Consider the following 26,433-nt stretch of genomic DNA (forward strand, 5'->3'; position numbering starts at 1 on the left):
CAGTTCTGCAGACCCATATATATTGGGACAGCAGTGCTCTGTGAAGCCAAATCCCCAGTGGGCCTCTTTTGTAGTTACAAGCTTGGTGTGTGCACATACATTACATTAGTGCACATCAAGGCACTGTGCCTGTGGGTAGGCAGTTTTGCAGACTCACGTATATTGGGACAGCAGTGCTCTGTGAAGCCAAATCCCCAGTGGGCCTCTTTTGTAGTTAACACTTTGTTGTGTGCACTGCACACACATTACATTATTTATTTGCTTATTTATTTAAAATATTTTTTATACCATCGTCAAGTTAAATACCATCACAATGGTTTACAGGAAGGCACATAAATTAAGGTTGGTTAATGTATTGGAACATGCATTCTACATAGGTGCCATAAAGATTCGGTAACATAATTTTATGATCAATATTATTTGGTGAAAGTGATAAATCATGTCCTTTTATACAGGTTTCATTCTAGTTTACAGGTTTAGTTTATAAATTGAATATTTCTTCTATGTTAACAGTGTGATAAAATAATAAAAGCACACATATCGAGTTAAGTGTGTTGCGCTGGTGTTCTACCGCCTGCTCCCTTCTATTTTCTATTCTCTATTCTCTTTGTGATATGCTTGTTTAAAAAGCCAGGTTTTAAACTCTTTTTAAATGTTTTCAGATCTCTTTGTAATCTGATCTCAAGTGTCATGGTGTTCCTGCCAGTGATAATGCTTGTTATCCCGCCAGTGATAATGCCCGTTCTCTAACTTGTGTTAGTCTTGCTGTTTTGACAGAAGGGATGGTTAGTAGTGCTTTGTTAGCTAATCTCAGGTTTCTATGTGGGACATGTACCCGTAGTGCAGTGTTCAACCATTCTGCTTTTTCATTATGTATTAATTTATGTATAGTGCATAGTGCTTTGTATTGTATTCTGTGCTCAATGGGTAACAAGGGTAATTCTGCTAGGGTTTCTGTAATGTGGTCTCTTTTTCTTTTCCCAGGCAGAATTCTTGCTGCAGTATTTTGTAGTATTTGGAGTGGTCTTAGGATTGTGTATGGTAATCCTAATAGGGTGTTGCAGTAATCCGTGCTTGCAAATATTAAAGCCTGGAGCACTGTTCGAAAGTTTGTGGGTGTTAGTAATGGTTTTAATCTCCTGAGAACCATGAGTTTTGCATAGCTTTCCTTTACTTTTAAAGATATGTGTTGTTTCATGCTTAGTTCCATGTCTATTATCACTCCGAGGTTCCGTACCTTCTCAGATAATTCTATTTTCTGGTTGTTTTTCAGCATAATTGGGTTTTGCAGACTCACATGGGACAGCGGTGCTCTGTGAAGCCAAATCCCCAGTGGGCATCTTTTGTAGTTACAAGCTTGGTGTGTGAACATACATTACATTAGTGCACATCAAGGCACTGTGCCTGTGGATAGGCAGATTTGCAGACTCACGTATATTAGGACAGCAGTGCTCTGTGAATCCAAATCCCCAGTGGGCCTCTTTTGGACATAATTCTTTTAATTGAAATCCCTAGTAGGCAGTGACATTAAATCCATAATGTCAGGGAAAGCTAGGCGTGGTCATGTGATTGGGAATGGGAGAGGAGACACCTCAAAAGGGAGTGCCAGATCCCCATTAAAGTTAAAAAGGGACCTGTTCCAATCTAAAATCTCTGGAGAGGCAGGCAGTTCCATACGGAAAAAAATGAAATCTAAACATGATGCATCACCACCACCCCAAAAGCAGCAGTGCGACAGCAGTCTCGACTTAGCATTGACAATGCAGTGCAGGCACTGTTTGCTTCTGATTTGATGAAGAATCATCTTATGTGGGATTCTTATGAGAAACGGAAGAGGTAAAACCTGATGAAGTTTTAGGAGGATTCGTTAGTCCTATCTTAGCCTCCATTTCAATACAGCAGGGGACAGATGAAACTGATAATGATGAAGAGGAGGAAGAGCAGTCAGTGCAGGCACAGAGTGTGACTGATGCCCCTGGCATTGCTTCTTAGGGTGAACCCACTACTTCAGCTCCAGTGCCAGCATCCACCCCAAAGGCTATACAGAAGGGAGGATTACACAAGTCCACTGTCTGGCCACATCTAGTCAAAGTGGCTCAGCTATATCTGCCATGTTGACCAACCAGTGTGCCCAGTGAACGTGTATTTTCAATGACAGGGGATATCATGAGCCCTCACTGCTCAATGCTGGCACCAGAGTTGATGGAAATGCTAGTGTTCTTGAAAATAAACCTGCCTTTGCTTGGGTTTCCACATTTTCCCTGTGAATGGCAAGATGAATAAAACGCTGTGCCTGTTCATCCACTGTCCAGGCTGTACGTCCCTACAAGGGCCTAAACTCGAATGTTGTGCCTGTCCATCCAGGCCTTATGTCTTTATGAGAGTTTGACCTCTAATGCTGTGCCTGTCCATCCAGGCCTTATGTCTCTACGAGGGTTTGACCTCTAATGCTGTGCCTGTCCATCCAGGCCTTATGTCTCTATGAGGGTTTGACCACAAATGCTGTGCCTGTCCATCCAGGCCTTATATCCCTAAAAATGCTTGACCTCTAATGCTGTGCCTGTCCGTCCAGGCCTTATGTCTCTACTAGGATTTGACCTCTAATTCTGTGCCTGTCCATCCAGGCTTAATGTCTCTATGAGGGTTTGACCTCTAATGCTGTGCCTGTCCATCCAGGCCTTATGTCTCTATGAGAGTTTGACCTCTAATGCTGTGCCTGTCCATTCAGGCCTTATGTCTCTACTAGGATTTGACCTCTAATTCTGTGCCTGTCCATCCAGGCTTAATGTCTCTATGAGGGTTTGACCTCTAATGCTGTGCCTGTCCATCCAGGCCTTATGTCTCTATGAGAGTTTGACCTCTAATGCTGTGGCTGTCTGTCCAGGCCTTATGTCTCTAATAGGGTTTGACCTCTAATGCTGTGCCTGTCCGTCCAGACCTTATGTCCCTAAAAGTGCTTGACCTCTAATGCTGTGCCTGTTCATCTAGGCCTTATGTCTTTATGAGGGTTTGACCTCTAATGCTGTGCCTGTCTATCCAGGCTTTATGTCTCTATGAGGGTTTGACCTCTAATGCTGTGCCTGTCTGTCCAGGATTTAATTGCCAGGTCCTTGTGGCCTGGTTTTGGCCTCTGTTGGAACCAGGATGCTGGGCTTGATGGACTCTTGATCTGACCCAGCATGGCAATTTCTTATGTTCTTACATCTCTACAAGTGTTTGACCTCTAATGTTGTGCCTGTCCATCTAGGCTTTACGTCTCTATGAAGGTTTGACCTTGAATGCTGTAGCTGTCCGTCCAGGCTTTATGTCCCTAAAAGTGCTTGACCTCAAATGTTGTGCTGTCCATCCAGGCCTTATGTCTCTAGGAGTGTTTGACCTCAAATTTTGTGCCTGTCTGTCACCCAAATATAAAAAAAAAACTCTCAAAGTTGCTCATGTGAAAACAGACCTCACCCAAAACCCCAATCCATTCAATAATCAATCAAGTAGGTCTCCCCTCTAATGGACTGGAAGTAAATAAGGTTGCTAGGTGGCTCTTTCTTAATTCCCACAGACAAACAGAAAATATCTTCACACTGTACATAGCTGACTTTTACATTTATTGTCCCAGTAAATTGAGAATATATAATAATATAGGACTAATAAAAATTGCAATGTAAATCAAAACCAAAGAATATATATATATTTATATTGCAGTGTAGCAGTCCAAACTCTTAGGACATAAACGGTGGAACACTGGCATGTCATGAACATCTTGCGTACTGTCTGAATTTTCTCGCCAATTCCCAGCCATAAATAATGCTTTGCCACAGTCTAAGTACCTTGGAGCTCTTTTCTTGTTCTGATGATTGCTCCACAGAAGTTTCATCCGAATTGATAAGAAAACCCCAATTCTGCATCCAAAAATAGGCTGCAAATACTTCCCCCATTGACTTTAATGGGAATCGGTAAATGAATAAAACTTATCAACGAATCGGGGTTTTCTCCCCTTGAACAAATGCAACTTATTTGCGTCCCGACGAATATGAATACCGAATCAGACGAATATGTCCCTTCTGCACATCCCTACAAAAAATTTACCATTTTTATAAGAGACTTGTGTGAGTATATTTTGACAACTTATTCACATAATTTTACAACTCGTAATTATTTTACACAATTGATATCAGTTATCTGTTTTCTGCTATTGTTAGTTGGGAGGTCTAGGTGAACTGGGTGGAGTTCACGGTGAAGGTCTCAATGACCTGGAGAAGGACTGGATGAACAGTTATAGGCAAACTAGGGATTTCAATTACATGTGTATATTTGAAAGTATACTGACTTCATGGGTTGCTAGAGAGCCAGATCTAAGGTGACAGCTGACATTTTTCTCTCCTACTGCCTGGGCTGTTTATCTGCCTCATTGATATGTTTTTGGATGCTAACACCTGCTTGGGAAGTGTCCCCGAAGTTTCTGGTTGTCCTAATGGCAGCAGTGATGTCCCCTTCCAGAGGGTGGCCTTTTGATTGATGGAGGGGTAGCAGTGGATCGTGTGCCTGAAGCCTAATAGTGAGTGGGGAAGCCTACTCTGAAGACTATGATGCATTGAAAGCGTGGTTTGCAAAGGGAAAAAGCTGCAACACACTCTGTTCAGGTTGGAGGAAGCTCGGGTGTGACTGGCAAGATTTTTATTGTCTGTATGGTGAATCAGCACAGATTGGAGGGCTGCTGGATCATTGTAAAGCCTGCCGTGCATCAGAGGGGGTCATGCCAAAAGTCATACTGCAAAAGTGGCTGCCACAGCTCATTGTGAGAACAATTAAGGAAAGAAACCACCACTTACTTTAATGGCACCAGAGGAGACTTGAAAACATTTTCTGCAGATCCTAACATGTACAGTACATGATTTACACTTTAAAATACTCATACAAATATGTTCATATGAATATCATTGCATTACCACAGATATTATTAAATGGTTTAATTGTGGCTGGTGTAAATCGATTCAATTGTAAGCTATTCTAATGCATCTATTCATTTAAATTTATTGTAATCTACCTTGAGACAAACCTTGGGAAAAGGGGGAATATCACATATTCATAAACAAATAATTAATAAATAAATCTGATTCATCAGTTGCATTTTCATGAATAAATATTTTTATTTTTCAGTTTACAAAGGTGTAAAATAATCAAGGTACTGCAAGATTTCTAATGTATAACTCATATTTTTCTAAGTATTAAAATGAATTTATGATAAAACCTCAACTGTCATAATTGAAAGAAGGGAGTAGTGTTGTCACACACAAATTATTTTTCAATTCAGATATGTTACACTAGCAGGGATCAACATTAAACTTGCATATTTTGTTTCATGCACAGAAGAACTAAACATATCTAAATGTTAAAAATTGAAAGAATAAACACTAAAATTGATGGTAGATAAAGACCAGGCAACCCATCTAGGCTTCCCTTTTTGCCTTCATATTACAAAACCCCAAATCCAATTTCAACTTTGGCCTTATTTTCACATCGAGGTTGTAGATTGATATGTTAAGTCTGAGCAGCTACAAAACTGACTATATTTCAAATAGATAGCTTCAAAGCTTAATATTTCATCATAGGTTGCTTTACAATTTTAAGATAAAATTATCATCTTAGTATAACCCAGGTAGCCGCAACTGCCCGTCACCGTGAAAAGGGGGGTGGGACGCAGTAATACACACTCACAAACACAAATTACCATGGAGACCAGATGTGGGATATAATTAGCTGCAGATTTCTTACAATAAACAGTGTACAACAAATTTCATACCTGAGCCATAACATAGGTAAGCTAACTGAGAGTGCCCTCCTCTGTGCAGACAACCTGTCACCTCCGGCCCGGGCTCGCTGCAACCAAGCAAGACCCCTCACCTTGCAGGAGGTAATCACAGGGTGTTCTGGTCAACCGCCATGTCCAAACAAGGTGACTGCCCCATCGAAGGTTGTGGGCACCCAGTCTGCTGCCACACCAGGGCCAGTAGGCCCTGGCGACAGAGTGCCCCCTCGCATCAATGTTGTTATACCGTTTGCTGTGCACTATCTCTATCTGGCAGCCCCTTCCCAGCTTGGCTACACCCACCATAAGGCCCAGATAGCCACATGGATTATCCAGAACCCTTCCCAACCCCAGCTGTGGCCAATGCCTAGGAAACTGCCAGGACTCTGTGCATGACCCTTTTCAAATTGCTCCAGAAAGATGCACCCTGTTGCTATGAAAATGGACTCGCCAAGAGTCTGTGTATGGCCCTTTTCAAATTGCTCCAGAACAAGTCCTGTCCCATATCTGAAAGATGCACCCTGTCGCTATAAAACAGCTCCAAGCAATCCACATCGTGATGTCTCATGTGCATGCTGCCCCAGCGCTCAACAAAAGTACCGACTTGTTTATTTCGTTTCTTCATCCAACGCGTCCAGAGTTGCAAGCTGAGGAACGGTGACATGAGATGATCTATGACCAGATGAGCATGGTGCGAGGCTTCCAGGACAAGATGACAACGATATCATTCCTCATATTGTCCAGGAGCAAGCGCCCAAGTGTGGTTCCCAAATCATTATCTCCGAGGTGTCTTACTAATACCTCTGTATGGGCAAATCTAATCAATTGCTGTCTTATCAGGGGGACCAGTTGATCTAAAAAAATGCCCTTCCGACCCAGTCATCACACTATGCAGTCTCTTGGCATAACACCCAGCTGCAGGCCAAAGGAATTCCTCTTTGCACGCTGCTCTGCCAAAATACAAAAGAGTATCCCGTGATCCTTATCACTTGATGCCACCATTGAGGGCCTGAAAGACATAAGGTGTTAAAAACATTGTTGCAGGGGGGGTAAGGGAAACTACCAATATTATGATCCTTATGTCACTGTTAAGGTCTACATTGGGATGTGGGAATCTGTCTGCCTTCCTGATATAAAATATGTATGCCAGGGAGTGTTATCTGCCGATACGCTGGAAGGCGGTGCCTGGCAAGCCAGATGCTGCTGCACTGGATGCCCTCCTGATTCGGAATGAGTGAGGCTGAACTGCTCCAACTTCAGCCTGACCATGTCCAAGATATGCTTGAGGATGGCATTGACTGGTACTTGCTCAGCGGGAGAGAATTAGCATGCAACAAAAATTGAGTCCCCCAAAGGGCCTGAGCACCAGATAATGCACCGTGTTGGCCACCGGGCACGTAAGTAGACCCAGAACTTGGGCTAACGCGATCTATTGCCCAGTTTCCTCCAGCCAATATGATCGGTCTTCAATTCCCATATCCTGATAACAAACTTTCCCTCTGAGATTGAAATTTCACAGGCTCGAAGACCAGATCAGTCACGTTTGACATTGGCCAAAGCAACCAGCTCATTCACGTGACATGCAGCAAAGAATGCAATGCCAAAGGCAGCTCAGAACAAGGCCAGCTCGAGGTGGTCCATAATGACCAAAGTTAAGCAGCACAAAAGGACGATCTTGAAATATCAGGTGGCACGCAACTGGGATTTTGTGTTTGCCTAGCCCGCGAGGATGCACCGAATTGCAAAGTCCTATATTGGGTTGGATAAACCTTGAATCTTAATGTAGCTTGCTAAACTGGTTTGGACTATGCCTTGGGATGCGCCACACCACTTGGCCTGTGTGATGTATTCACTCTCATGTGTGAAAGATGGAGGTTCTCAGTAGAGATGTGCAATCGTTTATCACAAATTAGGCAATTTCAACGAAATTGCCTAATTTGTCGTGGATCGGGGGCCTTGAACCCCGAAACAGTTTTTTCCCGAACTTCGGGGAAAATCCATTTTTCGGGTTTTTTACGGGGGGAGGAGCAGATTTTATTTTTTTTAATTAAAAACCACCCCAAGCATTACAATTAACATACATACAACCCCCCCCCCCCCCCACACACACACACACACCATCCTGATCCCTCCCAAAGACCTACTAACATCCCTGGTGGTTCAGCGGGGTCCTGCGAGCAATTTGCCCCAGCGTGCCTGCCTCGCTCGAAATGGTGCTGATAGCTCTGACCTATGTCACAGGGGCTACCGTTGCCATTGGTCAGCCCCTGTCACATGGCCATCATTGCCATCTTGTGCTCCTGTCATGTGACAGGGGCTGACCAATGGCACTGGTAGCCCCTGTGACATAGTATGGGCAAAGGCTATCGGCGCCATTTTGATTACTGGCAACCGACAACGAGATCTCTCCCGGACCCCCAGGGATGTTGGTAAGTCTTGGGGAGGGATCGGGATGGTGTGGGGGGGGGGAGTTGTATTTAATGTTTTATAGTAAGTTTTAATGCTTGGGGTGGGGTTTTTTTAGCTTCGTTTTCCCGCATCATTTTTTGGGCCGGTTTCGGTTTTCCCCGTTTAGTTTTTCAAAAAAACTAACCAAGGAAAACCAAACTTTACCATGAAGCGTCTGACTCAAAAAACAACCCGGTAGTAAAAAATGAAGCACATCTCTAGTTCTCAGGCAGGGCAAAGGTGTCCAAGAAGTCCCAGATGTCATTGTATGCTCTCAGATCTGCTTGCCCAGTGGAAGGTGTGATCAACAGATGTAGAAAGTCGAATGCATCCTGGCTTCTATGCTCCAAGGGTGCACTGGGATTGGCATTGCCTGTTCCTTGGTGTCTGGAGCAAGTCTCAGGAAATCTTCACACTTAGAATGAGAAAGATAATCAGCAATCTCGTTATGAAGGCCCACACCAACACGTTTAACTGCAAGTACATCAGAACCATAAACCTCAGGAGCTCCGCAAAAGAGGTGCACCTTGCAGACTGCTGGTTGATTACATGAACCACCACTTGGTTGTCACACCAGAATATCACACTTCTGTTCTCAAGCTGCTCATGCCAAAGATGGAGCACTACCACAATCCAAAAGAGTTCCAGAAAGGTAATATTAGCCATGATCTCTAGGGATGTGAATCATTTTTCTGATGATTGAAAATATTGTACGATATTTTCAAAATCATCAGAAATCAGGGGCTCCCTGAAACCGATAGGAAAACCCCACAAAATTTTTTGTGGGGTTCTCTTATCGTTTTGGGGAAGGGCGAGAAAAACGGCACACAGAAACAACCCCTAAACCTACCCGACCCTTTAAAACAGATCCCTTAGCTTCTCCCACCCTCCCGACCCCCCAAAAAACTTTTTACAAGTACCTGGTGGTCCAGTGGGGGTCCCAGGAGTGATCTCCTGCTCTCAGGCCGTCGGCTGCCACTAATCAAAATGGCGCCGATGGCCCTTTGCCCTTACTATGTGACAGGGTATCCGTGCCATTGGCCGGCCCCAGTCACATGGTAGGAGTAATGGATGGCCAGCACCAACTTTAAAAATGGTCCGGGCCATCCAGTGCTCCTACCATGTGACAGGGGCCGGCCAATGACATAGATACCCTGTTAAATGGTAAGGGCAAAGGGCCATCGGCGCCATTTTTATTAGTGGCAGCCGACGGCCCGAGAGCGGGAGATCGCTCCCGGGACCCCCACTGGACCACCAGGTACTTGTAAAAAGTTTTTTGGGGGGTTGGGAGGGTGGGCGAAGCTAAGGGATCTGTTTTAAAGGGTCGGGGTGGGTTTTTTGTTTATCGGCTCGGGCACAGCCGATTAAAAAAAAACAAAAAAAAAATGATCGGACCGCACGAAAACAATTTCACGATTCTGGTTCCGATTCACATCTCTAATGATCTCTGATCCCACCCAATTGCTAGTCCATGTCTCAACACACCAGTTCCATTGAAAGCAGAGTCCGAAGCCAATGCCCCCAAGGCATCAGAGAACAGCTGCAGATCAAAGCTGGAAACCGGAGGGTGTAGCTATACCGCTGACCCATTGAATTTGGCTAGGAATTTCTCTCAGACTGCGAGATCTTCACTTAACTTGCAAGTAGTGGAACTTCTTCATTCCTGTCAAGGAAGCATTAATCAGCTTAGGAACACCCTCCCCATTAGGATGACCCAGCAGGCGAAGGCCAGGCTACCTATTAGTGCTTGTACAGTGGCCAAGGTCACCTTGTGGGCCAGTTGAGTGCTTTGGATCAAATCAAACAGCTTTTGCATTTTGCTGGCAGGGAGCCTGGACATCATTTGAATGGTATCGAGCTCAATGCCGAGGAATGTAAGGACCTTGGTTCCGACTTGTCCACTGCAGCAGGACATCAAACTCGTTGGCCATGGTTTGGAAGCTGTCACAAAGATCACAGCACATATCTGAGCCACAATGTCCTACGAACAGCAAATCATCCAAATAATGGACAATGCCTGTCAAACCCATGCGCTGGGACAACTCCCAGTATAGGAAGGTGCTGAGCATTTTTAAGTGCCCACATGAATCCAAGCATGGGCATGCACCCATCAAAGTAATATGCGCTCTCAAAGTTGAGCACTAGTAACGGGAATCCATCTGGATGCACCGACAAGAGCCGGAATGTGGACTCTATTTCAACCTTTGCCATGAGAGCCCCTACCCCACTGTCCTTAAGGAGGTTGAACATGCTTTCAAAGGAAGCATATTGGACTGTACATGCCTCCTATGAGATGAAGTCATTCACAGCCCAATTCGCTGGGTAGGAAAGGTTGTGTATCAGCCTAAATTTACTCTGCTCTTTCTTAGGATTCTGAAGCCCTCCTTAAAACCCTTATGTAGCATAGCTGCTGCACACTTATCAGAGTAAAGGCTAAGACCTAACGCCAATTGCTTTGGGGTTAGAGCCCGTGCATAGGGGCTACTTGCCCTTACCACCGGGGCTTTCTTTGTACACTTGATAGTGGGGTGACTGGCAGCACTGGTGGAGCAGATGGCTGCCCACCCTCATGTCTGCCATCCTTTCTCTGAAACCGGTAGCAGCATGACTGGCAGCACAGGTGGAGCAGATGACTGCCAACCGCTCATCGTAATTCAACCAAGCTATTGATGCTAGACGTGCAAATGATCGTATCCAGTTGATAATGTTCTTTGAAACCCATTTGGGACCAGAAGGCACTTCTTGCCACTTGTGATCCTTGCGTGACCCTTTCACCTATCTAAGTCCTTCCAGCAGGCTAAAATTGTCAACATACTGGTGATGGCGATGGGCCATCCCTTCCACAACTGGTGGTTGACCGGAGGATGCCCCAGCCCCTGGCGCTGAAGTGACCCTCTCGGACTCACCTTCAGCAGTCACCAGCACTGCAGATTATACCCTGGGGGCATGATCTGGGCTCACATCTGTGGTATTCTGCAGGTTCAGGCAGTTCAGGGCATAGACAGCCTCAGCGAAGTGCAGGTCAAGGCCGGAAAAGAGGTAACTGATATTGTGGGCTCCTGCATCTCCAGCATGTTGGTGCCCATGGACTGCGGGCATGTAACATAGTCAGAATTCCATTGACTGTTACCAGGAGGAGTACCTGGTTGCCAAAGTGGTTGGGCTGAACCAACATTTCAGCTCAGTATTGATGCATTGTCCAGGAATTGAACTGCTTAGAAGGCAACCAAGCTCACTAGAAAACCACCAATGATGGTTCCTGGTAAAAACTCAGAGGCCCTGCACATGGCTGAGGGCCATGGCAGAGGGACCGCCTCCGCGGCTCTCCGGCATGGGACCTGTGGGCCATACAGGAACGCAGGGAAGCTGTACAGCTGGGCTCCTCCAGCTGCAAACCATGCTGCTCCCAAGGGGGGTGAAACCACATGGGTGACTGCTGCCTTATCCCATTCCCCAACCCGCTGGCTGGAGATCCAGTGCAGAGGGAATGGAGATGCAACCATCTCCAGCAGGGAAACTATCCTTAGGCTGCCCGTTTCCTGTCCCCTGTGCTGCACTGCCACCCACTGGGTCACTGTGTTGGCTTCTGGGTCCCTAGGAGGGGACAGGGGTCTCTGCCTGGTTATTCCCCAGGATGCCATTTGGGTCCTGACCCTGAGCTCCCCCAGGGTTTACCGACTGGAAGAGCACCTGGAGACTCCTCTCAAGTAGAACTGGGTCCTCTGGATCCCCCCGTGGGATCATATGACAGGAGCTCTAGCTCTGCGACACTGACCATGTGCCATGGTGCGGTATAGTGAACCTTTACAGACCCTGGGGATAGCCAATATAGACCCCAGCACAGTATCCCCCAAGGGACCTACCTTATTGAAGATCTGGCCGGATCTCCACTACAGCTCGAGTTGGGCTGTCCTGGGGTCCTGTAGCCAAGTGACCCTCTGGGTCTCAAGGAATGTTCTCTGGCCAGCTATTTATAACCACCTTGCACCAAGCTGGCTAGGACAAAGTGCTGCCACTGAGCGGGGAATGTTGCAATAAAATTGCAGTCTTTTCCTCTTTGTTTTTTTGTTTTGTTTTTTAAATTTTGGGTGGATTCAAACCACCAACCTTATATGTTTAAGGAAGCTGTTTTGATCTGCTTCTGCCAGGGGATCTTTCCCAAGCAGCAGGGACCTTTTCCCTTGAGAGGCAGCCGAACAGGGGACAGGAAGCAAAAGGGGCTGCAACACTGTGCTCTGGCCAGGTGCTTCCCCCCTGCGCAGATGAACCCGCTCCTTGCGACGGCCCAGGGCTTTAAATCACCCAATGAGCTGTCTCACTTTGCTTGGCCGCGCCTTCCCCCCCCCCCCAACTGAGTATCCTCTCGGACCTTCCCTTCTCTCCCCGCTTTTGCCCGCAGGTCCCACGGCCAAGAACCTAGCATGCCCGCAATAGTCGGGGAGGGGGGAGGGCGACATCAGCGCGCCAGCCAGGTCACCATTGAATTACAGTCATTAGTTTTGGTAAGGTGATCTCAGTTAATTTTGGGAAAATAAGAGCTCTATACTTCCCTAGAGAAATTTAAATTGACTGTTCTATATTTAACTAATAATCATACCTAAAATACTGGAAAACATCACTCCATTTGATTTTTCTTCCATGTTTCATTATGGATTTTCTTCCATAGCCCCATGAAAAATTTGAATTAGCTGAATCACAAAAATAGTTGCAAAATTTAAAATGAATGCCATAACTAGGACAAACATGTCTGCTTTAATTTGGTATCCTAATTCATGGAAAGAACAACAGCTGGGCTGTGCACCTTTTGATGCAAATTAATGCATTGCATGCCATGGCAAGATCTGCTAGACATCACTTAGATATCAGACTGCTTCTTTTCAGGGGATCTCTGTGTTTAATACAAACATAAATATATCACAGAGTTTGGCACCAAATGGATGTGACACAATCATGCAAGCTGAGATGTCAAGTTCTTATTCAACCAGCAAATGGTTAGAATATGTCCTTTTCATGACTTCATTTCTAAATGAGGGAACATTATGTTGTCACTTTGCCAGTCTTCAATATATGGCTGAAATAAGAGAAAATCACATTTATTCTTTGTGCAAGAAGCATAACTTTCCTAAACATGTTCAATTATGTATGGTAGACAAAACACACAGTGAAAGGGAATATGATAAGACTGAAAAGACTAACACACATATGGTAAATTTCATTCAGTACACAACATAAACTTGTCAGTATGAAACTAGACTACTGAAATTTTGCATGCATGTAATTTAATTTTCAGTCATTATCGGATGAATCATATCCACTAAGATTATTGCACAATGTAGTCAAATGATCATTTGTTGATGCATAAACACTTCGTTCATGAGGAACCCTAAATGTGATTAATCAGTAGCCATTTTTTCTGTCTTGTCAAAAATTATTATTGTACATAGACAATTCAATATCCCCCATTGCCTTAGGTACCTTTCAGGGATGGTAACTTAGAAATTAGCATACAGGCACACAAGTGCAGGCATTTGTCGGCCCACACCCAGGGATGCAGCCACTTTATAACATACGTGCGTATATGCGCACAAGTTCTAAAATAGCCATTTTGTGTTCTTACCATGTGACAGGGGCTGACCAATGGCACCGGTAGCCCCTGTGACATAGTGAGGGCAAAGGCTATCGGTGCCATTTTGATTACTGACAGCCGACGGCGAGATCTCTTCCGTACCCCTGCTGGACCACCACAGACTTTTGGCAAGTCTTGTGGGGGACAGGAGGGTCCGCCAAGATTTGCCAAAAGTCCCTGGTGGTCCAGTGGGGGTCCGGGAGTGATCTCCTGCACTCGGGCCATCGGCTGCCGGTAATCAAAAAGGCGCAGATAGCTTTTGCCCTTACTATGTCACAGGGGCTACTGGTGCCATTGGTCAGCCCCTGTCACATGATAGTAGCACAAGATGGCGCCAGCCATCCATTTCTCCTACCATGTGACAGGGGCTGACCAATGGCACCGGTAGCCTCTGTGACATAGTAGGTCAAAGACTATCGGCGCCATTTTGATGCGAGGCAGGCCCGACGGCACGGAGGGAGAAATCGCTCGTGGGACCCCGCTAGACCACCAGGGATGTTAGTAAGTCATGGGGAGGGATTGGGATGGTGGGGGGGGGGTTATATTATAGCAATTTTTAATGCTTGGGGTGGTTTTTTATTTAAAAAAATAAAATGTGCCCCTCCCCCATACAAACCCAAAAAACACATTTCCCCCAAAGTTCAGGGAAAATCCGTTTTGGGTTTCAGGGCCCCTGACCCATGACAAATTAGGCAATTTTGAAAATATTGCCTAATTCGTGAAAAACGAATGCACATCTCTAGCATTTAGAGATAATTTAAAAAAGGTTTCAGTATGTAATATTGGAAATTAAGCATGGAAGTTGCATGTATAGATGCAAATAGTATTTTGCAAAAATCAAAAGTATGCACGTACTAGCAGCAATGTGCATAAAAGTTAAAGGGAAGAAAGGTTGGTTTAGGGGCGTTCTGAGGCAAAGTTTCAAAATTCACATGCAAGTTAGTGTTTTGAAAGTTGTACACTCATACACATTACTGAACTTGCCTATGCAAGTTTACATTACTGTTAATTGATTTCCAGAACTGAAATCACACTTATTTTTTGGTTTCAGGTTTCAGGAGGGAGGTCTGAGTTAAGTGGTTGGTCTTAGACTAAAGTGCTGGAGGTTCAACATGAACTGGCGGAGTTGTTGGCAATATGGTGATTATAAATAAATATTATGAGTCAGCATGTTCAGAAGTGGAGATTGAGCATATTTTATACAACCTGCCTCTGCAAAGAAACTGCAGTGCTTACAAGCCCATGTAACAATTATTTCATGAGGATAATATGTGCATGTACTTTTCTAAAATAAGTGTGGAAAGTATGTGACTCCCTGCATTATAAAATTGGGTGCACAATGAAGTATATATATGTGCATACTTTCAGGGTGGAGATACATTTTACTTTGAAAGATGTTTGTTTCCTGCATCAGTTTATAAAATACAAAAGGTATAAAAAAACTCATTTTTGTTTTTTGGTTTGTTTTTGGGAGGCTCTTTCTACTACAAATTTTGGTTCATGGAATATTTCATTCATGTAAAGAACAAAACAAATTAAACATTAAAAAAAGAAAAGGAGCTCTAAAAGAAAACAGGGTCTCCCAAGGCCTCCCATCCCCAGCATAATCCCTCCCACCTGGAAAAATTGCAGAGACAGGATCCTGCCAGGCCCCCACTTATCCTGTTGTGGGGATCTGCCTGCAAGGCCTAGGCCCAGGCCGAACCCTCAGCCTAGCATAGGCTAAAGCCAAGGTAGGTTGCCGTGATCTCAGCCTATGAAAGGGTGATGCCTTGTCCTCGGCCTATGCAAGACTGACACCTAGGCCTGAGACTGGTGCCAGGACCAAATCTGTGCCCCTATCCAGAGGCTGGGTTCAGAAACTGGGGCCTCAGCCAGATCCAAGCCTGATATGGATCCTGACCCATAGACTAGGTCCCGATGCCTGGGCCAGGCCCCATCCCAAGCCAGACATTGCAGCCCTGCCCAGAGACATAGTGCTGATGCCGAGACCTCAGCCTGAATCCAGACCCAATACCAATGCCTGCCTAGAGACAGGGTCCTGACACTAGGCTTTGGGCTAGGGTCAGCCCCAGGTCTCACAGCTCCATTGAAGCCGTCCTCTTCTTTCTTCTTTCCACTGATGCCGTGAGTTGGGGTGAATGCGCAAGAGTTAATTAACTCTGGTGTAACCGTGGCGCATGGTGTCAGTTAAAGAAGAAAGAAGAAGACTTTGACAGCTCTGTGAGGCCTAGGCTTCTGAGCTAGTCCTGACTCTTAGCTGAGGCACAGGTGTCGAGACTCTGGTGTAACAACTCCAGCAGATGGCATCTATTAGTGAAGAAGGGCCAAAGAAATAAGATGACAAAGAGGAACTGGGCTGAGGCCCAGTTGTCAGTATCTGGTCTCTAGGCTGGGGCCCAGAGTCAGGCCTGGGTCCAGACTAATGCCCCCACATCGGGTCCTGGCCTTTGGACCAGTATGCAACATCAGGTCTGGGCCCGGGTACTGGCTTAGACTGATACTCAGGTGTTGTACCTGGTCTCTTGGCTGGCCCAGGAATTGGGCAAAGATCTGTGCTGAAGCCCTGGCATCAGGATCAGACCTCCATGATGGGCCATGGCATTGGACCTGTGTCTGGGACTTTGCCTAGCCTGCGATCCCAGTGTCATTCATGGAACTGGGCCAAGACTGCAGCATCGGGCCTGGACCTGTTCTAGGCAGAAGCCCAGATATCAGGACCTGGTCTCCAGGCTGGGTCTTGGTGTCAGGCCTGGGTCTGGGCTGAGGTCATGGCTTTGATAAACTGCCTCCAGGTCAGACTACAGCATTGGGCCTGAGTCTGGGACAAAGCTTAGGCATCGGAACCTGGCCTCCTGCCAGGTATTGGCATTGGGCCTGGGTCCAGGTTGAAGCCCTAATGATGGGAGCCATCCAGTGCTCCCATCATTGGGCCATCCAATCATTGGCCATCCCATCATTGGGCCATCCAGTGCTCCTATCATTGTGAGCACTGGATGGCCGGCGCCATCTTTAAAAATGGCGCGGGCCATCCAGTGCTCCTACCATGTGACAGGGGCCGGCCAATGGCACGGATACCCTGTCACATGGTAAGGGCAAAGGGCCATCGGCGCCATTTTGATTAGTGGCAGCCGACGGCCCGGGAGTGGGAGATCACTTCCGGGACCCCCACTGGACCACCAGGTACCTGTAAAAAGTTTTTGGGGGAGTCGGGAGGGTGGGGGAAGCTAAGGGATTAGTTTTAAAGGGTCGGGGTGGGTTTAGGAGTTATTTTTGTGTGCCGTTTTTCCTGCCCTCCCCCAAAACAATAAGAGAACCCCCACGAACAATATCATGGGGTTTTCCTATCGTTTTGGGGGAGCCCCCGATTTCTGATGATTTTGAAAATATCGATGATATTTTCAATCGTCCGAAGCCCGATTCGCATCCCTAAAATCTACCCATTAGAGAATAGCCACTATTTCTCACTGCTTAGTAACAGTATGGGTTCTATTTACTGTTTGGCAACTTGCCAGGTACTTGTAATCTGGATTGGCAACTGTTGGAAACAGGATACTGGGCTTAATGGCTTCTTGATCAGACCCAATATGGCAATTCTTATGCTTTTATGTAGCCAGATAATTAAAAAACCTAACCGGCTATGTTTGAATATATGCTAGTCATATAAAGAAACAATCTAAAACAAAAGGCTAATGATTAAACCAAACTTGAAATAAATAGTCAAAGCAACTTACATGCACAATGGCGTATAGACCAGAAATGATGTCAAACCAAAGCCATGTCCAGTACCAGTCTTTATACAAGTACTGAAGATGTCAATCAATTGACGGAATGTGATTATGTCAAAGCATTATGAGAGATGGTACAGCATCACATTATATAAGAGAATACCAATCAATTTTGTTGTTTAATCCATCAGGTTGCATGGTATTAAGATGAAAAATCCAAAATTGTTCTCTATAATTCACTCGGTATGCAGAATCATTGGTGCATATATGTTCTATCACCTACCATTTGAGATCAAAAAGGAATGGGCAAAATCTGCACAGTGTTGGACCATAGGGGCTTGTAGTTGATAGCAGAAATACAACTATGATGTTCTATGATGCGTTTACCTGCAAGGTGAGATGTCCAAACAATATATTTTTTGCAACAAGGGAAGATAATTAGATAAATGACATTAGTTGTCGAACAGTTGGAATAACTTTGCGCTCTGTACGTGGTCCCTACACTATGATCGCACCTTGTAGCCCCGTTTATGGACTGACCACAAACTGAGCACCTGTTGCAGCTCCAATGACCTATGTGATAGATTGGTCATTTTCCATTCATGGTACACATGTGATTGCCATGCTTGTAAGCTATTAAAGGTTTTTGGGAGAAAGTAGTGTGTAATTGCAACAACGGCCAATATTTGAAGATAAATGAGGCCACAGCTGACGCTTTTGCCTTATATTTCAGTGTACATGCAATGTTTGTCTTCTGCGTGTTCCCCTTCCTTATTCAGCAAGAGCCACTGTCTTTCAGCGTGTTTAGTCATTTTAAAGTCACGTTTAATAATTTTAAATGGATAACCACAATGCAAAAAACATCTGAATAAAAATTCAGATTGATGTAAAAAATCAGAAGTAGTGTAGCAATTACGTTTCAATCTCAAAAATTGGTCCTTAGCTAGACTCTTTCTTAAATGGTAGGGATAAAAACTCTGAAAATGCAAAAAGATGTTCCTATCACTGCTCTTCCAAAAAATTGTAGTAATGTAGATTTGAAAAATTGTAGTAATGTAGATTTGAAAATAATGATATCCAAAACTAATAGAATGTGACTGAAATGTCATAGAAAACACCAAATTAGAGTCCAAAGAATTCATCCAGGAAACAAACGCATGTAATGCAGTAATGTCAAATCACCATTAAAAGAAAATGTCATCAATGTGTTGCAGCCATAAATTTCTATTTTCAAAACAAGGAGCTGAATATAGATGTAGCTGTTCAAATCTGGCCATGTAAAGATTTGCAAGACTGGAAGCCGTAGTGGTTTCCATAGCTGTCCCATTAATTTGTTTCTAAAAAATGTGTTCAAATCAAAAATAATTTTTCATAATGCAATAGTGGCCATCCTGTCAATAAAATCTGTGGGTATTCTATGTGGATGTGCGCGAGTTTCCAAGGCATCTTGGATCACTTGTAATTCTTCTCATTGTGGAATACTCATATACAAGGATTTTATATCCAGAGTGACAAGTAGTATATCCTGCATTTGTTGTACAGTGTCCGAAATTCTCAACAAGTATGCAGTGTGTCATGCACATATGACTTAATCGTGGGAACAATTGGTTGCAGAAAACAATCAACAAATATACAGAGTGGCTCTAACAAGGAGCCAATGGTAGTCACAATTGTCCTTCCTGGCAGGTGCTCCATGTTTTTGTGGATTTTGGGCACCATTTAAATGGAGGGAATTTTAGCCATGAGTGTTATCCGTCTAAATGGATTGTGAAGATCTACTTCCTAATATAACTCTTCCACAAAGTCTACAAATAGTCAGCATGTAGATATCAGTTTATGCAAAATTAGGGGATGTGTGAAAAAATTAGGCTTATGTGAACTGACCGTATTTTAAAAAGCGCCAATATATACACATAAATGGTGCAGTGCACACATCTAAAAATGTCCAAATGGGGTGGGGTATGGATCTGGTCTGGGAAGAGCGCGGGAATTTCGGGGCCTAGCCATGAGATGTGAGCATAAATATGTATGTGCCTCGGCGTGAACCAAAGTCCCCTGCTGCATAACTTTACTTCTACTCTGGATGACATGTAAGTCATAAAAAAACCCCCAAAAGGTCGGAATCATTTCTGAAGGGTTTAAAGGGTCTGGGATAACTGGGGGGTTGGAGGATCTAGCTGTTAACTAGGATAATTGGTGGCCTAACTGGTAAACTGGGAATAGCGTTGGAGCACGCCCCTTTTAAAATCCCCCGATTTACATGGTAGAATTGGAATTTGCATGCCCATGCGTGCATCCACTTAAAATTTGGCACACATGTGCACGCGGTCAGCCTATTTTATAACATATACGCACAAATAGCTGCGTCCCTGGACACGGACTGACATGCGCACAAATGCATGCCAGCTTGAAAGTTACCATCATTGTGTCTAACAAAGTATCTATGTCTGGTCTGCTGTCTGTGTATCTATACTAGTACTGGTTCTAAATTGTAACCCTAAAAACTCTATCCACTAGTGATGTATTTCAAATTGTATCATGCCACTGGCATTCAGGAGCAGATGTGGCAATGAGAGAGGAAGAGGAAAGGCTGCTCCTCCAGAGAAACCTAAGGCCGGTACAATCAATGCTGATATAGGAATTGGACCAGCCGTCTTCCAGTCAAGATAAGGAGAGATGTTTTATATGTGATTATACTACTCCTCTTTTCCTGTGTGCATTTAAAGAAAGGGAAACCAGCTAGAAAGACAGGGTTGAGTGAGAAACCAGATTAGCAACTGACTGCTCCTATTTTCACTGTTGCTATGGTAAAAGGCAAGAAGAAGACAGTAGAGAGGGGGTCAGCAGCAGTGAGGAGACACCATCAGGGGGCATGAGCCAAAGCTAGCCCAGCACTACCTGATTGGTTCTGAGCTGTGTCTGAAAAAGATCTCTGAAACTTTGGAGCTCAGCCTGCCTTTAGAGTCCTGCTTGTGGAACTGGAAGCATTTCTAGAAATCCTGCCCTGGAAGTTCTGGAAGGTTTTCCTCCCTACAAGCCTAAATTTGGCCCTGAGAATCTCCCTCCCACAACTTCCTATGTTATTGCTACCCACATGTACCATGAGAGCAGGCTTCTCCCTAACATTCTCTAAAATACTCTCTAAATACTATCTAGATAACATGAGAGATCTGCAACTTTTGTACCAGGCAGTTGTTGCCAAGCATTTATTATGGCCACAAATATGGCACCTATTGACATTTCTAATGACTGAATTATCAATAACAATATCATTTCTATCCCTTTGATGGTGTAGTTAACTGATAATGCAACAACTAGTTCAGTGAATTAGCAGTTAACTTGTGGGAGAGCAGTGTCCCCAGCTCACAAACACCCCATGTGTGATATGCAGGTTAAACTATAAGGCAGTAAAACTGCCATTCAGTTGAGGGCTGTCAAAGCAGGAGGAATAAAGTCAGTCATTGTCTTTCTTCTGCTGTTTCTCTGGCCCTGGGGAGAGAGTGGGTCAGAGAGTGAAGAGGAAGGATGAGGAATCTGGAGTGACTCACGCATGTGCTTGATTTGCAAAGGGGTGGGGAGATTTGGAGTGACGAATGGGAATCTTGACTGGAGAAGGGAACAGAATGATTCAGGGGAGTATGAAGGGCATTGGGGGTAGGCAGGGAGCCTTGCATTAGTCCTCCCCATTTTTACTTATGTTGGATTCCCTGCAGCCCACTCTATACATATAGGGGCCGGTCAGCATGGGTTGCAGAGGATGATGCAGACAACAGCTGTGTGAAAATGACCATATTCAGTTTAAAACTGCTATGATCTGCATCTTACCATTACCTTTATGGATAGGATCCAGCATTAAATTGTGGTTTAACCTTGTATTAAAGTGAACAGGATAAACATGTATTATCTGTCAGTTTTAACTCATTTTAGTATATGGATCCATAAGTGTATGCAATGATTATGCAACTCCTGAGAATTCTGAAAACAACTGCTATCACTTGCCTGTTGTAAAATAGTTGATATTTTAGTAAGCTTTTTTGATTCCTAAGTGGTAATGAAAAAGCATGAAGATTATTAATACAAAAAGGTGTTAGGGGTTACTTAATGGAATCCTATCAATAATATGTCTATAATTACTTTAAATGGTCTCTCTGACACCATAAGACCTCAACAGTGAAATTAAGAAGTCTAATGAAGTTTAGAAACCATGAGATGTAATTAGTTAATTTATCACAGCTTCATAGTCTGTTGGTTTATCCATGTAGAGTATTACTAAACTAAAACCTTTCTAAATCACCTCCAAATGATTAAAATTCACAGGAGTACACATTAGTGTAACTTATGTTGAAATTTGCAAAGGTAGAAGTTTAGCATAACTTTTCAATGGGAGGAAAGCAATGACAATTATATACAGTATGACAAAGGAGGTAAAAAGCAAATAAACAAGTACTGTTAGCATTCATTTACAGTATTGAACTTTTTCATTGTGTCTGCTATATACAAAAAAACCCTCAGTATTCTACTTTATTAGGCAGGTAGAAAAATATCTAAATATATGAGTTGATAGAGAGACCAAATAAGAGTTTATAAAACATTAATGTTGAAATAATAGTATAATCAGATAAGAACTTAAATTATAAAGAAAAAATAAAATGTAGGCAGTGAAAATCTCTTGAGACAGGAAAAATTCCTATAAATAACAGTTCTAGGCATAAAATATTCTGTCTTCTCTGTGATGGATTATAAACCACGATACCCCTGATAATCTTCTATTTAATTTCTCTATACAATTCAGTAGCTAAAGAAGTTTTCATCTGTACCAAAAAATATTTGATGAACAACATAGTGCAAATCTGTTAAAATACAGGTCTATAGTTAATACACAATATACATTGAACTTTTTTTGTTAGTTCTGCAAGTAGCAATTTTAAATTGTAAATAAATGCAGTATTCTCTAAAAACATTTGCACATACTTCAGTCATCAAACATCATCATTAAATATTCTTGAATGCACTTCTGTTGTCCAACTCAATGAGCCCGACATTTAAATGGTCTAGGTTTCTAGACTTTTGAAATAAAAAATGTGACAGCTCTCAACATCCTAATGTTGATGCCTTAAACCACAAGCAGGTGCCTTAAAAGGGGGAGAGGCCAAATGTGGAGCTGGGGAATAAAATTAGGCACTGGATGCTTATTTTCAGCACTGGGCACCTAACTTAATTGCTGTAACTTAGGCCTTCTCTATACCTGGCCTACCTTTAGGTAGCTCAGTTTAAGATGCTTAAAATTGGGGGCATATATTCAGAAAATTATTTCAGCTGCGCAGCATTCACTCAATGTAAGTACCTAGCTTTAACATCTTAGGTGCCGCTGTTGATGTACTCCATCCTCTTTTGAATATAGGGCTCCATATAACTTTACAGGAAAAAAGAAATGAGGAATATTCATTTTGAAGGCAGGACAATATGATTAAAAAATGTTTTTATTATTAAAATGATGTGATAGAGAAAGTTTGAAAGGTAAGGATCAATGTGTAAAAAGAAACTAAACAAAGGAATGGTAACTTTCAAACAGGTAGGCATGCGCACATTTCTGCATGTACATTGGCCACGCCCAGGGACATGGCTATTTTATACCTTGCGCACATGTTATAAAATAGCCTGGCCACATGGACATGTGTGCCAAATTTTAAGTGGGCACACATATGGGTGTGCAAATCCTGCTTCAACTGCATAGGTCTGGGTGATTTTAAAAGTGAGCGCGCCCACACCATTCTCAGTTTACCAGTTCATTCACCAGTTCATCCAGATTACAGCAAGATCCTTTAACCTCCCCCAGTTTGATAGATTGCACTCTCCCCAGTTACCTCAGACCCTTTAAACTCCTCAGAAATATCTTGATCCTTTTATTTTATAACTTACACATTGTCCATAGCAGGAAAAAAATACATGGCAGGGGACCTTAGCACTCACCATCAGGACGTGATAATATTTACATGCACATCCCTTGGCCAGGCACCAAAACACCCACACCATGCCCAGACCATGCCCATACCCCAAACCTTTTTGGAAATACATGCATATATGGGTGCTTTTTATAGTACGGTCGGTGAGCATAAGCCTGACCTCTTTGCACATCCCCTAGTTGATGCACACACCAGGCTTTTAAAATTTAATTTTAAATAAATTGTCTCATGTCCATTGCACATATTGTCATACAACTTTCCCAGATTACCAACTCTGCACAATCAGTAATTCAGCTTTCCTTCACAAACAACACATCTATCCACAGCCTCAAGTAGTAGCAAATCTATTCAAGCCCAAGGGATTTGAAAACAATGTTAATATCTGTTGATTTCATGATCATGAAGCTTAGCTTGGTGCTGCGACCGTCGCTGCTCGACGCCCTCACTCCGCCCTCTTTACCTCTGTGGCAACTCTCTCCGGGTCTGATGCATGGCAGATCCACGACACTGTGGATCTGCCATGTTGCTTGATGATGTAGGGTGCACACGAGCTCCAATTGATGTACCAGCAAGGGCGTGAACCTCAGGGGCGTCCCTCTGAAATGACGTCATCCGCTTCCAATATAATAGGTCTCAGTATTTGCTAATGAATTGAGTTAGCAAGGAAAGGATATGGATTCGGATAAGGATTTGTCCAAGCTACTCTGCCTCCTCGGACTTACCAGGGGTACCCACTCCTCGGGGGCCTCGCTCTCTTTTCTTTATTTCAGATTGCAGATAGGAACCGGTACTCGCTCCTCGAGGGCCCATGTTCCTGAATACTCTGAAGATTCTCTACTGCCTGGAAGCTATCACAGATACAGACATTTGTGAGTTACTATCGCTCTCTCAGAGCTTTCCCTGGAACCAGGTACTCGCTCCTCGAGGGCCTAACCCTTTCCAGCTACTGAGCTTCCTCAAGACCTTATGTGAGTTTTGTCATCTAGTTCTGGCTATGAACACAGCATACCCTGTCTACTCACTATCTATTGTTTCTCTACAGCTCAGCAACCCTGGGATCGCTGTTCCAGTTCCTGAGGGACTTCAGCCCTGCCGGGCATATCATCTCACTACTGTCACCTCTGGTGGTTCTACTAACCTGTCTAATAAAAGAACTATCTGTGTCTGTCTCCATACCCCAGCCTAGCCGGTGTTCCCTCTCAGGATACCCTCCTGGGGGTGCAGGCATCTGCCATCGGCCCAAGGATCCACCTATCTACATTCCTCTACAAGCTGAGTGCCCTCTCCAAGCACTCCGCTGGTAACAGTTTGTTAACTCCTCCCTTCTCGAGGAGTAGTGCATATCAGATTGCTATCTCCTCCTACCACGGGAGCTGAACCATAACAGATTGCTAATCTCCTCTCTCTCCAGGAGCTAGTTCATAACAGATTGCTAACTCCTCCTTCCTTAGGAGACGTCACTAACTACTATCTGCTTGCTCCTCCCATCGGCATAGCAGATTCTAACAGATTGCTAACTCCTGCAATCCTTTTCTAATACTTTGTTCCTGTAATTTCAAATGCCAACCCAACAGAGAGGTTCAATAAAAGCAAAAGTAGTCCATGTGCCTATAAATAAAGAATAACCTCAGCTAAAGAATTCCAAATTATCCCTATCAACTGAAAAGCAGATGTTAATACAAACATAAAATACACTTTGAAATGTCTGTGTGTCAATGCCAGAAGTCTAAGAAGTAAGATGGGTGAGTTATGAGTGTATAGCAGTGAATGATGAGAGAGATATAATTGGCATCTCAGATACTTGATGGAAGGAGGATAAGCATTGGGACAGTCTTATAGGAGGGGACAAATTATATCACAATGATAGGTTCATCAACTTGGTGAGGGTGTGGCACTTTGTCTAGGAGGGTATAGAGTCCAACAGGATAAAAATCATACAAAATAATAAATATTCAATAGGATCTATATGGGTAGAAATCCCATGTGTGTTGGGTAAGAGTATAGTGATAGTTGTTTACTACCTTCCACCTGGCCAAAATGATCAGAAAGATGATGAAATGCTAAGAGAAATCAGGGAAGCTAACCAATTTGGAAGTTCAGTAATAATGGGAGATTTCAATTACCCCAAAATTGACTGGGAAAATATAACATCAGGAAATGCTAGAGACATAAAGTTCCTGGAGTGAATACATTTCTGCTTCATGGAGCAATCGGTTCAGGAACAAATGAGAGAGCGAGCTATTTTAGATGTAATACTTAGTGGAATGCATGATTGGGTGAGAGAAGTAACTGTGGTGGGGCCACTAAGCAATAGTGATCATAACATGATCAAATTTGAACTAATGACTGAAAGGGGGACAATATGTAAATCTACAGCTTTAACACTAAACTTTCAAAAGGGAAACTTTGATAAAATGAGGAAAATAGTAGAGATGTGAAAAGCCCGAACCTTTCGGTTTGGGCTTCATTTTTGGCCCGCCGTGGGAAATTTCATATTTCCAGTGGTTCAGGCCTTTTAAATTCAGGGGACCCGAATTTCAGGTTAGTGTGCACTAATGGGAGTTAGTGTGCTAACTCCCCATTAGTGCGCACTAACATTTTAACATTAGCACGCACTAACCCTAAAACCAAATTTTCCTGAAATTTTGGGAAAATTTGGTTCAGTTTTCGAGTTCCCCGAACCAGGACGAATTAGGCAATTTCATTGAAATTTCCTAATTTGTCCTAAATGATTGCACATCCATAGAAAAACTGAAAGGTTCAGCTGCAAAGGTTAAAAGTGTACAACAGGTGTGAACATTGTTTAAAAATACAATCTTAGACGTGCAGTTTAGATGTATTCTACACATTAAGAAAGGTGAAAGGAAG

At 43.6% G+C, this 26,433-nt stretch overlaps 1 protein-coding gene across 5 annotated transcripts in view; it reads left to right on the plus strand.

Annotated features, from left to right (window-relative positions):
* PCDH11X (protocadherin 11 X-linked) overlaps positions 1-26,433 on the plus strand; it is a 3,021,270-nt gene that overhangs the window by 582,760 nt on the left and 2,412,077 nt on the right. The window lies entirely within an intron of this gene.

The sequence above is a fragment of the Rhinatrema bivittatum genome, chromosome 6, assembly GCF_901001135.1.
Source record: "Rhinatrema bivittatum chromosome 6, aRhiBiv1.1, whole genome shotgun sequence".
NCBI classification, from domain to species: Eukaryota; Metazoa; Chordata; class Amphibia; order Gymnophiona; family Rhinatrematidae; genus Rhinatrema; species Rhinatrema bivittatum.